A 14,215-nucleotide genomic window follows, 5' to 3' on the forward strand; every position below is an offset into this window, starting at 1 on the left:
TGCTGCCCCTTCTATTTATCACAGGAATTACCATTGCTTTTCTAACTGCTGTGTACACACTGCCACAAGCAAGGGTTAATGAAGCTCTGGATGTGCTGTACTCCACCACTAACACCATGGAGACGGAACACCGCAAGGCCCTGTTTATTATAGAACATAGAACATTACAGCGCAGTACAGGCCCTTCGGCCCTCGATGTTGCACTGCCCTGTCATACTAATCTGAAGCCCATCCCATCTACATTACTCCATGCAAGTCCATATGCCTGTCCAACGACGACTTAAATGCACTTAAGCTTGGCGAATCTACTACCATTGCAGGCAAAGCATTCCATATCTTTACTACTCTCTGAGTAAAGAATTATAACTGGTAACTTCAATCAAGCCAATCTAAGGAGGTTGTTGCCCAAGTGTCACCAGAACATTACCTGCCCTACCAGGGGCCCAAACATTTTAGACCACTGCTACACCACTGTGAAAGATGCCTACCACTCCATCCCCCGCCCTCATTTCAAGAACTCTGACCACAATGCCGTGCTTCTTCTCCTGGCTTACAGGCAAAAGCTCAAGCAGGAGACCCCTCGTGGATACAGGCCCAGTGCTGATTGGACCATGTTCAAACAGTCAGCAGGTACCTTGGACAAGTACGCCACCACCATCACAGACTTTATCAGCAAGTGTGTGGAGGACTGCATACTGAGGAAGTCAACCCAGGTGTTCCCCAACAGGAAACCCTGGATGGGATCAGAACATACAGAACCTGCTAAAAACCAGGTGTGAGGCCTTCAGATCAGGAGACCCACTCAAATATAAGGAATGACCTTCGCAGAGCCATTAAGACAGCCAAGGAACAACATCAATCCAAACTAGAGACCCAGACAGACACCCACTGACTATGGCAAGGACTGAATAACATCACAAGATCTAAAAAGAGATAGTGCAAGGTAGCAGATGATGACACATCCCTCCCAGATCGTCTCAACGCCTTCCACGCTCGCTTTGAGCAGAATTTTGGCGGAGAGGTAACATCTATTCTGACAGGTCCTGATGAATCTATCCCAACGGTCACTGCATCAGAGGTCAGATCAGTTTTCCTTCGTGTGAATCCAAGGAAAGCAATGGGACCAGACGGAGTACCAGGCCGTGCACTCAGGGCATGCACAGATCAACTGGCAAAGGTCTTCTCGGACATCTTCAACCTCTCCCTGCAGCAGGCCACTGTCCCTGCCTGTTTCAAGAGGGCCAGCATCATCCCTGTGTCAAAGAAGACTCATGCAGCAAGTCTCAATGACTAACACCCAGTGGCCCTAACTTCGGTGGTCATGAAGTGCTTTGAAAGTTGGTCATGGCATTAATCAACTCCAGACTCCCCACTACACTTGACTCACTCCAATTTGCCTGTCGGACCAACAGATCCATGTCAGATGCCATATCACCTGCCCTTTACTCCTCCTTGGGACATCTTGACACCAAGAACAGCTACGTAAGAATCTTATTCATTGACTACAGTTCAGCCTTCAACACTATTATCCCCATAAGATTGATTACTAAACTTAGTGATCTCTGACTAAACCCCACTCTCTGCAACTGGATCCTCAGTTTCCTGACCCACAGGCTACAATCAGTGAAAACTGGGGGCAATATTTCATCCTCACTAACACTCAACACTGGAGCCCTCCAGGGGTGCGTACTCAGCCCCCTTACTGTATACTCACGACTGCATCGCCAAATAACAGACAAATGCCATTTACAAGTTCACTGATGACACCACCATAGTCGGTTGAATCTCAGATGGCGACGAGAGGTAGAAGACCTAGAAAAATGATGCACTGAGAACAACCTAGCTCACAATGCCAGCGCAACCAAGGAACTCATTCGTTGACTTTCGCTGGGATGTTACTCATGCCCCCTACACATTAACAGCACAGAGGTGGAACAAATGGAGTGTGTCAAGCTCCTGGAAGTGGTCATCCACAACAAGCTCTCTTGGACTCTTCATGCGGACGCACTGTTACAAAGGCCCAACAACATCTGTTCTTCCCCAGGCAGCTGAGAAAATTTGGCATAATGGCAAATACCCTCGCCAACTTTTATAGGTGCGCCATTGAGACCATTCTGTCTGGTATGGCAACTGTACCATTCAAGATCAGAGATATTTACAGAAAGTGGTGAACTCAGCCCGGACAATCACAAACGCCAACCTCTCATCTATAGAATCCATCTCCCAGGGCCGCTGTCAAGGAAAGGCCGCCAGCATTCTCAAAGATCCATCCCACCCAGGCAATGTTTTTCTACAACCTCTACAATCGGGGAGAAGGTACAGAAGCCTGAACACACACACACACCATCTGGTTTCAAAACTGTTTCTACCCTAATGTTGTTAGGATGTGCTCACAAACTCTCAGCATTCACTTGTACCTGTGTTTTGGTTTTTGCCACTGTTTACCTATTATTTACTATCTATGCTACTGAACTCTGTGATCTGCCTGTATTGCTCGCAAGGCAAAGCTTTACACTGTGTCTCAGTACACGTGACAATAAATTCAATTCAAATTCAAATTCATTTCATAAGACTGATTGCTGGAATCCCTGGCCGTCGCAAAAGGAGTTTGAATAGAATGGGTCTATACTCTCTGGTGCATGAAAGAAAAGGATTTGCCATTGATACAAAAAAAGCTCTTTGAGCATTTGACAGATTTGGCACTTACCCTGGCTGCAGAGCCTTTAACTGGGGTCACAGACCCAAGTTAATGGATCCACCATTTAGAACATAGAACATAGAACAATACAGCACAGAACAGGCCCTTCGGCCCACGATGTTGTGCCGAACATTTGTCCTAGCTTAAGCACCCATCCATGTACCTATCCAATTGCCGCTTAAAGATCACCAAAGATTCTGACTCTACCACTCCCACAGGTAGCGCATTCCATGCCCCCACCATTCTCTGGGTAAAGAACCCACCCCTGACATCTCCCCTATACCTTCCACCCTTCACCTTAAATTTATGTCCCCTTGTAACACTCTGTTGCACCCGGACAAAAAGTTTCTGACTGTCTACTCTATCTATTCCTCTGATCATCTTATAAATCTCTATCAAGTCACCCCTCATCCTTCGCCGTTCCAACGAGAAAAGGCCTAACACTCTCAACCTATCCTCGTACGACCTATTCTCCATTCCACGCAACATCCTGGTAAATCTCCTCTGCACCCTCTCCAAAACTTCCACATCTTTCCTAAAATGAGGCGACCAGAACTGCACACACTACTCCAAATGTGGCCTAACCAAAGCCCTGTACAGCTGTAACATCACTTCACGACTCTTGAATTCAATCCCTCTGCTAATAAACGCGAATACACCATAGGCCTTCTTAGAAGCTCTATCCACCTGAGTGGCAACTTTCAAAGATCTATAAACATAGACCCCAAGATCCCGCTGCTCCTCCACCTCACTAAGAACCCTACCATTAACCCTGTATTCCGCATTCTTATTTGTCCTTCCAAAATGGACAACCTCACACTTGCCAGGGTTGAACTCCATCTGCCATTCCTCAGCCCAGCTCTGCATCATATCTAAGTCTCTTTGCAGTCGACAACAGCCCTCCTCACTATCCACAACTCCACCAATCTTCGTATCATCTGCAAATTTATTGACACACCCTTCGACTCCCTCATCAAAGTCATTAATAAAAATTACAAACAGCAGAGGACCCAGAACTGATCCCTGTGGAACTCCACTTGTAACTGGGCTCCAAGCTGAATATTTACCATCTACCACCACTCTCTGCCTTCGACCGGTTAGCCAGTTTTCTATCCAGTTGGCCAAATTTCCCTCTATCCCATGCCTCCTGACTTTCCGCATAAACCTACCATGGGGACCCTTATCAAATGCCTTACTAAAATCCATGTATACTACATCCACTGCTCTACCCTCATCCACATGCTTGGTCACCTCCTCAAAGAATTCAATAAGACTTGTAAGGCAAGACCTACCTTCACAAATCCATGCTGGCTGTCCCTAATCAAGCAGTGTCTTTCCAGATACTCATAAATTCTATCCCTCAGTACCCTTTCCATTACTTTGCCTACCACCGAAGTAAGACTAACTGGCCTGTAATTCCCGGGGTTATCCCTATTCCCTTTTTTGAACAGGGGCACAACATTCGCCACTCTCCAGTCCCCTGGTACCACCCCCGTTGACAGTGAAGACAAAAAGATCATTGCCAACGGTACTGCAATTTGCTCTCTTGCTTCCCACATAATCCTAGGATATATCCCGTCAGGCCCGGGGGACTTGTCTATCCTCAAGTTGTTCAAAATGTCCAACACATCTTCCTTCCTAACAAGTATCTCCTCTAGCTTATCAGTCTGTTTCACACTCTCCTCTTCAACAATACGGTCCCTCTCGTTCGTAAGTACTGAAGAAAAGTACGCATTCAAGACCTCTCCTATCTCTTCCGACTCAATACACAGTCTCCCACTACTGTTCTTGATCGGACCTATCCTCGTTCTCGTCATTGTCATGTTTCTCACATACGCATAAAATGCCTTGGGGTTATCCTTGATCCCACCCGCCAGAGATTTTTCATGCCCTCTCTTAGTTCTCCTAATCCCTTTCTTCAGGTCCCTTCTGGCAATCCTGTATCCCTCCACTGCTCTGTCTGAACCCTGTTTCCTCAACCTTATGTAAGCCTCCTTCTTCCTCTTTACAAGACATTCAACCTCCCTCGTCAACCAAGGTTCCCTCACACGCCCATCTCTTTCCTGCCTGACAGGTACATACATATCAAGGACACGTCGTATCTGTTCCATGAAAAGTTCCACATTTCCACGACATCCTTCCCTGACAGCCTATGCTCCCAATTTATGCTCCTCAGATCCTGTCTTACAGCATCGTAATTACCCTTCCCCCAATTGTAAAACCTACCCTGTTGCACGCATCTATCTCTCTCCATAACCAAGGTGAAAGTCACAGAATTGTGGTCACCATCACCAAAATGTTCACCCACTAATAAGCCCATCACTTGTCCCGGTTCACTACCGATTACCAAATCCAATATGGCCTCCCCTCTGGTCGGACAATCTACATACTTAGTTAGAACATTTCCTGGATACACTGCGTAAACATCGCCCCATCCAATCTACTTGATCTAAAGAGCTTCCAATCAATATTTGTGAAGTTGAAATCGCCCATGACTACTACCCTGTGGCTTCTGCACCTTTCCAAAATCTGTTTCCCAATCTGTTTCTCCACATCTCTGCTGCTATTGGGGGGCCTATAGTAAACACCCAACAAGGTGACTGCTCCTTTCCTATTTCTGACTTCAGCCCATACTACCTCCAAAGGCAGATCCCCCTCAAACTGCCTTTCTGCAGCCATTATACCATTTCTAATTAGCAACGCCACCCCCCCTTCCTTTTTTACCACCCTCCCTAATCTTACTGAAACATCTGTAACCAGGAACCTCCAACAACCATTCCTGTCCCTCTTCTATCCACGTTTCCGTGATGGCCACAACATCGTAGTCCCAGGTACCGATCCACGCCTTAAGTTCACCCACCTTATTTCTGATACTCCTTGCGTTGAAGTATACGCACTTGAACCCATCTCTGTGTCCGCAAGTATTCCCTGTCAGTGCTACCCTCTTCACAGCCTCCCTACATTCTTGGACATCCTGACAAACAGCTAGCCTACTTGCTGGACTACAAGTCCGGATCCCATCCCCCTGCCAAATTAGTTTAAACCCCCCGAAGAGTGCTAGAAAACCTACCCCCCAGGATATTGGTGCCCTTCTGGTTCAGGTGCAACCCGTCCTGCTTGTACAGGTCCCACCTTCCCCAGAATGCAGTCCAATTGTCCAAATACCTGAAGTTCTCCCTCCTACACCATCCTTGCAGCCATGTGTTCAACTGCACTCTCTGCCTATTCCTTGCCTTACTGTCACGTGGCACCGGCAACAACCCAGGGATGACGAGTCTGTCCGTCCTAGCTTTTAGCTTCCAGCCTAACTCCCTGAGCTCTTGAATGACCTCCCCACCCCTCTTCCTACCTATGTCGTTGGTGCCAACGTGCACCACGACTTCTGGCTGCACACCCTCCCCCTTAAGGATTCTGAAGACACGGTCCGAGACGTCTCGGACCCTGGGCACCCTGGAGGCAACAAACCATCCGAGAGTCTCGCCCATGTCCACGGAACCGCCTGTCTGTCCCTCTAACTAGAGAGTCTCCTATAACTAGCGCTATCCTCCTCTCCCCCTTTCCCTTCTGAGTCTCAGAGCCAGACCTCACGCCACAGACCCAGTCACTGCAGCTTACCCCTGCTAGGCCGTCCCCCCCAACAGTATCCAAAGTGGTATACTTATTGTTGAGGGGAACGACCACAGGGGATCCCTTCACTGCCTGCTTCCTCCCCTTCCCACCTCTAACTATTACCCAGCTACCTCTGTTCTCTGGCGTAGCTATGTCCCTGTAGCTTCTATCTATCACCCTCTCAGCCTCTCGAATAATCCTCAGTTCATCCAACTCCAGTTCCCTAACTTGTTTTGTGAGGAGCAGGATCTGACTGCATTTCCTGCAGATGAAGTCAGCAGGAGCATCGGTGGTCACCCCTACCTCAAACATCCTGCAGGAGGAACATTCCACTGCCTGCGCTGCCATTACTCTACACCTCGTCTCCGAAAACAAGAACACTGAGTAGCTTACCTGTGGACTTTAAAATTAGGTTAGAGGAGGAGGATGGGAGGGAGGCCCTACTATGTAGGGCCTGGGGTCTAGAACACACCCACTCAAATATCAACCACTTACCTTCCCGACCAGCTCTGCGCTCCAACCTCACGTCCGCCCAGCTCGCGCCGCTCTCTGCTGTGAAAAGACCGTTGGCGTCGAGGTAAGTTCTTTATATATCAATCACTTACCTTCCCGACCAGCTCTGCGCTCCAACCCTCACTTCCGCCCAGCTCGCGCCGCTCTCTGCTGTGTAAGAATGAAATGAGGATATATGTCTTTAGTCTATTCTTTTTTACCGTGGACAACTGTATAATCAAAGCAGGGGTCAATAGATTCTTAATAAAACCAAAAGAAGATGCTATAAATCAGGAACAAAAACCGAGGTTGCTGATAAAGCTCAGCAAGTCTGGCAGCATCTGTGGAGAGAAAGCAGAGTTAACGCTTCGGGTCTGGTGACCGTTACTTCAATCCTTCATTTAAACCAAAACAAAACACACACCTCTTAAAGCCACAACATCATCACAAGTGGGAGAACTGACACGTATTTGTACAGGACAAGGTGGTGGGATGGGCTGTAACTTGCAAGAATCGTAAAAATTTTGCTTTGGTTGACCATTTAATTGACATGGTGCCTTAGTGGGTTAAAGTACCAGCCTTGCAAACAGGAATTCTTGAGTTTGAATTTCAATGCTACTATTCTCCATACTTTTAATAAAAATTGTGTGTTTTTAATGAAACATCCTGACAAGGCTGCAGAACCAAAGTCCATGAATATTTTTAAATTAGAGTTGGATAGTTTCTTATTAAGCAAGGTGGCAGAATGTTATCAGGGAAAGGTAGGAATGCAGATTTGAGTTACAATCAGATAAGCTAATTATCCGATTGAATGGTAGACCAGGCTTGAAGGGTCAAATAGCCCACTCCTATTCTCAGTTCTTAAATCTGGAATGGCACATGAAGAGATTTGTTTTAAAATCTCCAGCATCAATCAAGCAAACTGAAAGAGGTAGGTGAGTAAATGACAAGTCAGTATTATCTCACTTATTTATAATGATTAGATTCCCTACAGTGCGAAACAGGCCCTTTAGCCCAATTGGTCCACACTGACCCTCCAAAGAGTAACCCACCCAGACATATTTCCCTCTGCCTAATGCACCTAGCACTATGGGCAATTTAGCATGGCCAATTCACCTAACCTGCACATCTTTGGACTGAGAGGTAACCCATGCAGATACAGAGAGAATGTGCAAACTCCACACAATCACCCAAGGCTGGAATTGAACCTGAGACTCTGGTGCTGTGAGGCAGCAGTGCTAACCACTGAGCCACCATGCCACTGTAATGTTCACTTGGAAAAAGTGAGGACTGCAGATGTTGGAGATCAGAGCTTAAAAATGTGTTGCTGGAAAAGCGGAGGTCAGGCAGCATGAAAGGAACAGGAGAATCGACGTTTCGGGCATGTCCGAAACGTCGATTCTCCTTCTCCTGTAATGTTCACTTGACAGGATATCACATTGAAATATTCTGAATCAAAATTATCCTGTGCTTTATGACTAACATTTAAATATTTCAATGGTAAGATGGATGAGCACTTATGGGGAAAGGATTCAAAAAATATTCAGTCACCATAGAATCCCTACAGTGTGGAAACAGGCCATTCAGCTCATCAAGTCCACACCACCTCACTGAAGACGATCCCACCCAGACGCACCCTCCCCTCCCTGTAACCCTGCATTTCCCACGGCCAATCCTCCTACTCTGCATGTGTTTCAATTGTGGGAGGAAACCGGAGCACCTGGAGGAAACCCATGCAGACACAGGGAGAATGTGCAAACTCCACAGTCACCCAAGGGTGGAATCAAACCAGGGTTCCTGATGTTGTGAGGTAGCAATGCAGACCACGGACCCTCCGTGCCTGTTACATGAACGCATGTTCCATGAATTTGCTGTATAACATTATACAACATCCTCTTAGTTGCTATTGCATTTCTGGAAATCCTACTCCAACTGTTGAAATGTACCCTGTCACATCAGTGGTCTGCTATTTTGAAGACATCTACCACCCCATGCAAAACAGCAACTGGTAAAATAAAAATGATTCCAGCCACTCTTATCTGTGCATTGCAGTAATTTTAAACATGCTTTTGAATTTTAATAATTGCATTTATTCACAGCATTAATCAGAACATTGGATCATAGGAATCTCTTCTGGAGTAGAAGTGACCTGGGCAAGAAGCATAGATTGCATCTGAACTGGAAGTGGCATACTGGCAGGAAGATTTGCTAGAGCTGCTCGGGAGGATATAAACTAGTAAGGTGGGAGGGTGATGGGGTGCAGGGAGATACTGAGGAAAGAGATCAATCTGAGACTGGTACAGTTGAGAAAAGAAGCGAGTCAAACAGTCAGGGCAGGCAGGGACAAAGCAGAGAACAAGGTAGTACTGATAAATTAAACTGCATTTATTTCAATGCAAGAGGCTGAACAGGAAAGGCAGATGAACTCAGGGCATGGTTAGGAACATGGGACTGGGATATCAGAGCAATTACAGAAACATGGCTCAGGGATGGACAGGACTGGCAGCTTAATGTTCCAGGATACAAATGCTTTGGGAAGGATAAAAAGGGATGCAAGAGAGAGGGGGATAAAGGATAGCATTACAGCTGTACTGAGGGAGGATATTCCTGGAAATACATTCAGGGAAGTTATTTGGGTGGAACTGAGAAATAAGAAAGGGATGATCACTTTACTGGGATTGTATTATAGAACCCCTAATAGTCAGCAGGAAATTGAGAAACAAGTTTGTAAGGAGATTTCATTATTTTTAAGAATAATAGGGTGGCTATGGTAGGGGATTTTAACTTTCCAAGCATAGAGTGGGACCGCCATAGTGTTAAGGGTTTAAATGGAGAGGAATTTGTTAAGAGCATACAAGACAATTTTCTGAGTCAGTTTGTGGATGTACCTCCTAGAGACGGTGCAAACTTGACCTACTCTTAGGAAATAAGGCAGGGCAGGTGACTGAGCACTTTGGGCCCAGCGACCATTGTTCTATTAGTTTTAAAATAGTGATGGAAAAGGATAGAACAGATCTAAAAGTTAAAGTTCTAAGTTTTAGGAGGGCTAATGTTGATGGAATTAGGCAAGAACTTTCAAAAGCTGAATGGGGGCAGATGTTCACGGGTAAAGGGATGGCTAGAAAATGGAAAGCCTTTAGAAATGAGATAACGACAGTCCAGAGAAAGTGTACTCCTGTTAGCATGGAGGAAAAGGTGGTAGATGTAGGGAATGCTGGATGATGAAAGGAATTGAGGGTTTGGTTAAGAAAAAGAAGGAAGCATATGTCAGGTATAGATAGCAGAGATTGAGTTAATCATTAGAAGAGTATAAAAGAAGTAGGAGTATACTTAAGAGGGAAATCAGGAGGGCAAAAAGGGGACATGAGATTGCTTTGGAAAATAGGATTAAGGAGAATCCAAAACAATTTTATTAACACATTAAGGACAAAAGGAAAACTAGGGAGTGAATAAGGCCCCTCAAAGATCAGCAAGGTGGCCTTTGTGTGGAGCCATAGGAGATGGGGGAGATACTAAATGAGTATTTTGCATCAGTGTTTAATATGGAAAAGAACATGCAAGATATAGAATGTAGGGAAATAGATGGTGACATCTTAAAAAATGTCCATATTACAGAAGAGGAAGTGGTGGATGTCTTGAAATACATAAAGGTGGATAAATCCCCAGAAACTGATCAGGTGTATCCGAGAACTCTGTGGGAAGCTAGGGAAGTGATTGCTGGGCCCCTTGCTGAGATATTTGGATCATCGATAGTCACAGGTGAGGTGACAGAAGACTGGAGATAGGTTAACAGGTACCATTATTTAAGAAAGCTGGTAAGGACAAGCCAGGGAACTATAGACCGGTGAGCCTGATGTCAGTTGTTGGAGGGAATCCTGAGGGACAGGATTTACACATATTTGGAAATGCAAGGACTGATTAGGAATATTTAACATGGCTTTGTGCATGAGAAGTCATATTTCACAAACTTGGTTGAGTTTTTTGAAGAAGTAACAAAGAGGATTGATGAAGGCAGTGTGATGGTCTATATGGACGCAAGTAAGGCGTTTGACAAGGTTCCCCATGGGAGAGTGGTTAGCAAGGTTAGGTCTCATGGAATACCAGGAGGACTAGCCATTTGGACACAGAACTGGCTCAAAGGTAGAAAACAGAGGGTGGTGGTGGAGGGTTATTTTTCAGACTGGAGGCCTATGACCAGTGGAGTGCCACAAGGATCGATGCTACTTTTCATCATTTATAAAAATAATTTGGATATAAACATAGGAGGTATAGTTAGTAGGTTTGCAGATGACACCAAAATTGGAGGTGTAGTGGACAGCAAAGAAGGTCACCTTAGGTTACAACGGAATCTTGATCAGATGGGCCAATGGGTTGAGAAGTGGCAGATAGAGTTTAATTTAGATTAATCTGAGGTTACCTCCGAGGTTTCGACCTCAGTGCTACAGCGGGCGCACAGAGAGGGGAGCTGGAAGGTAAGCGGAGACCAGTTTAAATTAACGTTTTTCTTTTCGCAGTCTGTGTTTTTTTTTCAACCAGGAGCAGGGACCCGGAAGTCATCAACAGAGGCTTCTGGGAAGGTAAGAAGTTTGATTTGAAAGCGTGTATCTCCGAGGTTTCGACCTCAGTGCTACAGCGGGCGCACAGTGAGGGGAGCCGGAAGGAAAGCGGAGACCAGTTTAAATTAACATTTTTCTTTTCGCAGTCTGTGTTTTGTTTTTCAAATAGGAGTGGGGACCCAGAAGTCATCAACAGAGGCTTCTGGGAAGGTAAGAAGTTTAAGTGGAGAAGGACTCAGTCGGCTGAACAGGTAAGCTACTTAGTGTTCTTGTTTTGGAGTTATGGCTGTGCAGGCAGTGGAATGTTCCTCCTGCAGGATGTTTGAGGTAGGGGTGACCACTGATGCTCCTGCCGACTTCACCTGCAGGAAGTGCAGCCAGCTCCATCTCCTCACAGACCGCGTTAGGGATCTGGAGCTGGAGTTGGATGAACTGAGGATTATTCGAGAGGCTGAGAGGGTGATAGATAGAAAGCTACAGGGACATAGTTATGCCAGAGAACAGAGGTAGCTGGGTAACAGTTAGAGGTGGGAAGGGGAGGAAGCAGGCAGTGCAGGGATCCCCTGTGGTCGTTCCCCTCAACAATAAGTATACCGCTTTAGATACTGTTGGGGGGGACGGCCTAGCAGGGGTAAGCTGCAGTGACCGGGTCTCTGGCACGAGGTCCGGCTCTGAGACTCAGAAGGGAAAGGGGGCGAGGAGGAGAGCGCTAGTTATAGGAGACTCTATAGTTAGAGGGACAGACAGGTGGTTCTGTGGACATGGGCGAGACTCTCGGATGGTTTGTTGCCTCCCGGGTGCCAGGGTCCGAGACGTCTTGGACTCTGTCTTCAGAATCCTTAAGGGGGAGGGTGTGCAGGCAGAAGTCGTGGTGCACAACCAGAAGTCGTGGTGCACATTGGTACCAACGACATAGGTAGGAAGAGGGGTGGGGAGGTCATTCAGGAGCTCAGGGAGTTAGGCTGGAAGCTAAAAGCTAGGACGGACAGAGTCGTCATCTCTGGGTTGTTGCCGGTGCCACGTGACAGTGAGGCAAGGAATAGGGAGAGAGTGAAATTGAACACGTGGTTGCAAGGATGGCGTAGAAGGGTGGGCTTCAGGTATTTGGACAATTGGACTGCATTCTGGGGAAGGTGGGACCTGTACAAGCAGGACGGGTTGCACCAGCACCAGAAGGGCACCAATATTCTGGGAGGTAGGTTTGCTAGCACTCTTTGGGGGGTTTAAACTAATTTGGCAGGGGGATGGGATCCGGACTTGTAGTCCAGCAAGTAGGTTAGCTGTTTGTCAGGATGTCCAAGAATGTAGGGAGGCTGTGGAGGAGGTAGCACTGACAGGGAATACTTGCAGACACAGAGATGGGTTCAAGTGCGTATACTTCAACGCAAGGAGTATCAGAAATAAGGTGGGTGAACTTAAGGCGTGGATCGGTACTTGGGACTACGATGTTGTGGCCATCACGAAACGTGGATAGAAGAGGGACAGGAATGGTTGTTGGAGGTTCCTGGTTACAGATGTTTCATTAAGATTAGGGAGGGTGGTAAAAAAGGAAGGGGGGGTGGCGTTGCTAATTAGAAATGGTATCACAGCTGCAGAAAGACAGTTCGAGGGGGAATCTGCCTTTGGAGGTAGTATGGGCTGAAGTCAGAAATAGGAAAGGAGCAGTCACCTTGTTGGGTGTTTACTATAGGCCCCACAATAGCAGCAGAGATGTGGAGAAACAGATTGGGAAACAGATTTTGGAAAGGTGCAGAAGCCACAGGGTAGTAGTCATGGGCGATTTCAACTTCCCAAATATTGATTGGAAGCTCTTTAGATCAAGTAGATTGGACAGGGCAGTGTTTGTGCAGTGTGTCCAGGAAATTTTTCTAACTAAGTATGTAGATTGTCCGACCAGAGGGGAGGCCATATTGGATTTGGTACTTGGTAACGAACCGGGACAAGTGATGGGCTTGTTAGTGGGTGAGCATTTTGGTGATGGTGACCACAATTCTGTGACTTTCACCTTGATTATGGAGACAGATAGGTGCGTGCAACAGGGCAGGTTTTACAATTGGGGGAAGGGTAAATACGATGCTGCAAGACAGGATCTGAGGAGCATAAATTGGGAGCATAGGCTGTCAGGGAAGGATGTCGTTGAAATGTGGAACTTTTTCAAGGAACAGATACGACGTGTCCTTGATATGTTTGTACCTGTCAGGCAAGAAAGAGATGGTGGTGTGAGGGAACCTTGGTTGACGATGGAGGTTGAATGTCTTGTAAGGAGGAAGAAGGAGGCTTACATAAGGTTGAGGAAACAAGGTTCAGACAGAGCATTGGAGGGATACAGGATAGCCAGGAGGGAGCTGAAGAAAGGGATTAGGAGAGCTAAGAGAGGGCATGAAAAATCTTTGGCGGGTAGGATCAAGGATAACCCCAAGGCCTTTTATGCGTGTGTGAGAAACATGAGAATAACGAGAACGAGGGTAGATCAAGGACAGTAGTGGGAGACTGTGTATTGAGTCGGAAGAGATAGGAGAGGTCTTGAATGAGTACTTTTCTTCAGTATTTACAAATGAGAGGGGCCGTATTGTTGAAGAGGAGAGTATGAAATGGATTGGTAAGCTAGAGGAGATACTTGTTAGGAAGGAAGATGTGTTGGGCATTTTGAAAAACTTGAGGATAGACAAGTCCCCCGGGCCTGACGAGATATATCCTAGGATTATGTGGGAAGCAAGAGAGGAAATTGCAGAACCGTTGGCAATGATCTTTTCATCTTCACTGTTAATGGGGGTGGTGCCAGGGGACTGGAGAGTGGCGAATGTTGTGCCCCTGTTCAAAAAAGGGAATAGGGATAACCCCGGGAATTATAGGCCAGTTA

The 14,215-nt window shown here is 46.4% G+C and overlaps 1 long non-coding RNA gene across 1 annotated transcript in view; it reads right to left on the reverse strand.

Moving 5' to 3' along the window:
- The window catches only part of LOC148147458 (uncharacterized), a 54,111-nt gene that overhangs the window by 11,725 nt on the left and 28,171 nt on the right, over positions 1 to 14,215 (reverse strand). The window contains exon 2 of the long non-coding RNA XR_015759689.1: positions 6,913 to 6,970. This is a non-coding gene — a long non-coding RNA (uncharacterized LOC148147458). The remainder of the gene's footprint in view (positions 1 to 6,912; positions 6,971 to 14,215) is intronic.

Source organism: Chiloscyllium plagiosum, unplaced genomic scaffold (genome assembly GCF_037043375.1).
Source record: "Chiloscyllium plagiosum isolate Xiang-an unplaced genomic scaffold, Cpla_swu_hap1 HiC_scaffold_16, whole genome shotgun sequence".
Taxonomy (NCBI): Eukaryota; Metazoa; Chordata; class Chondrichthyes; order Orectolobiformes; family Hemiscylliidae; genus Chiloscyllium; species Chiloscyllium plagiosum.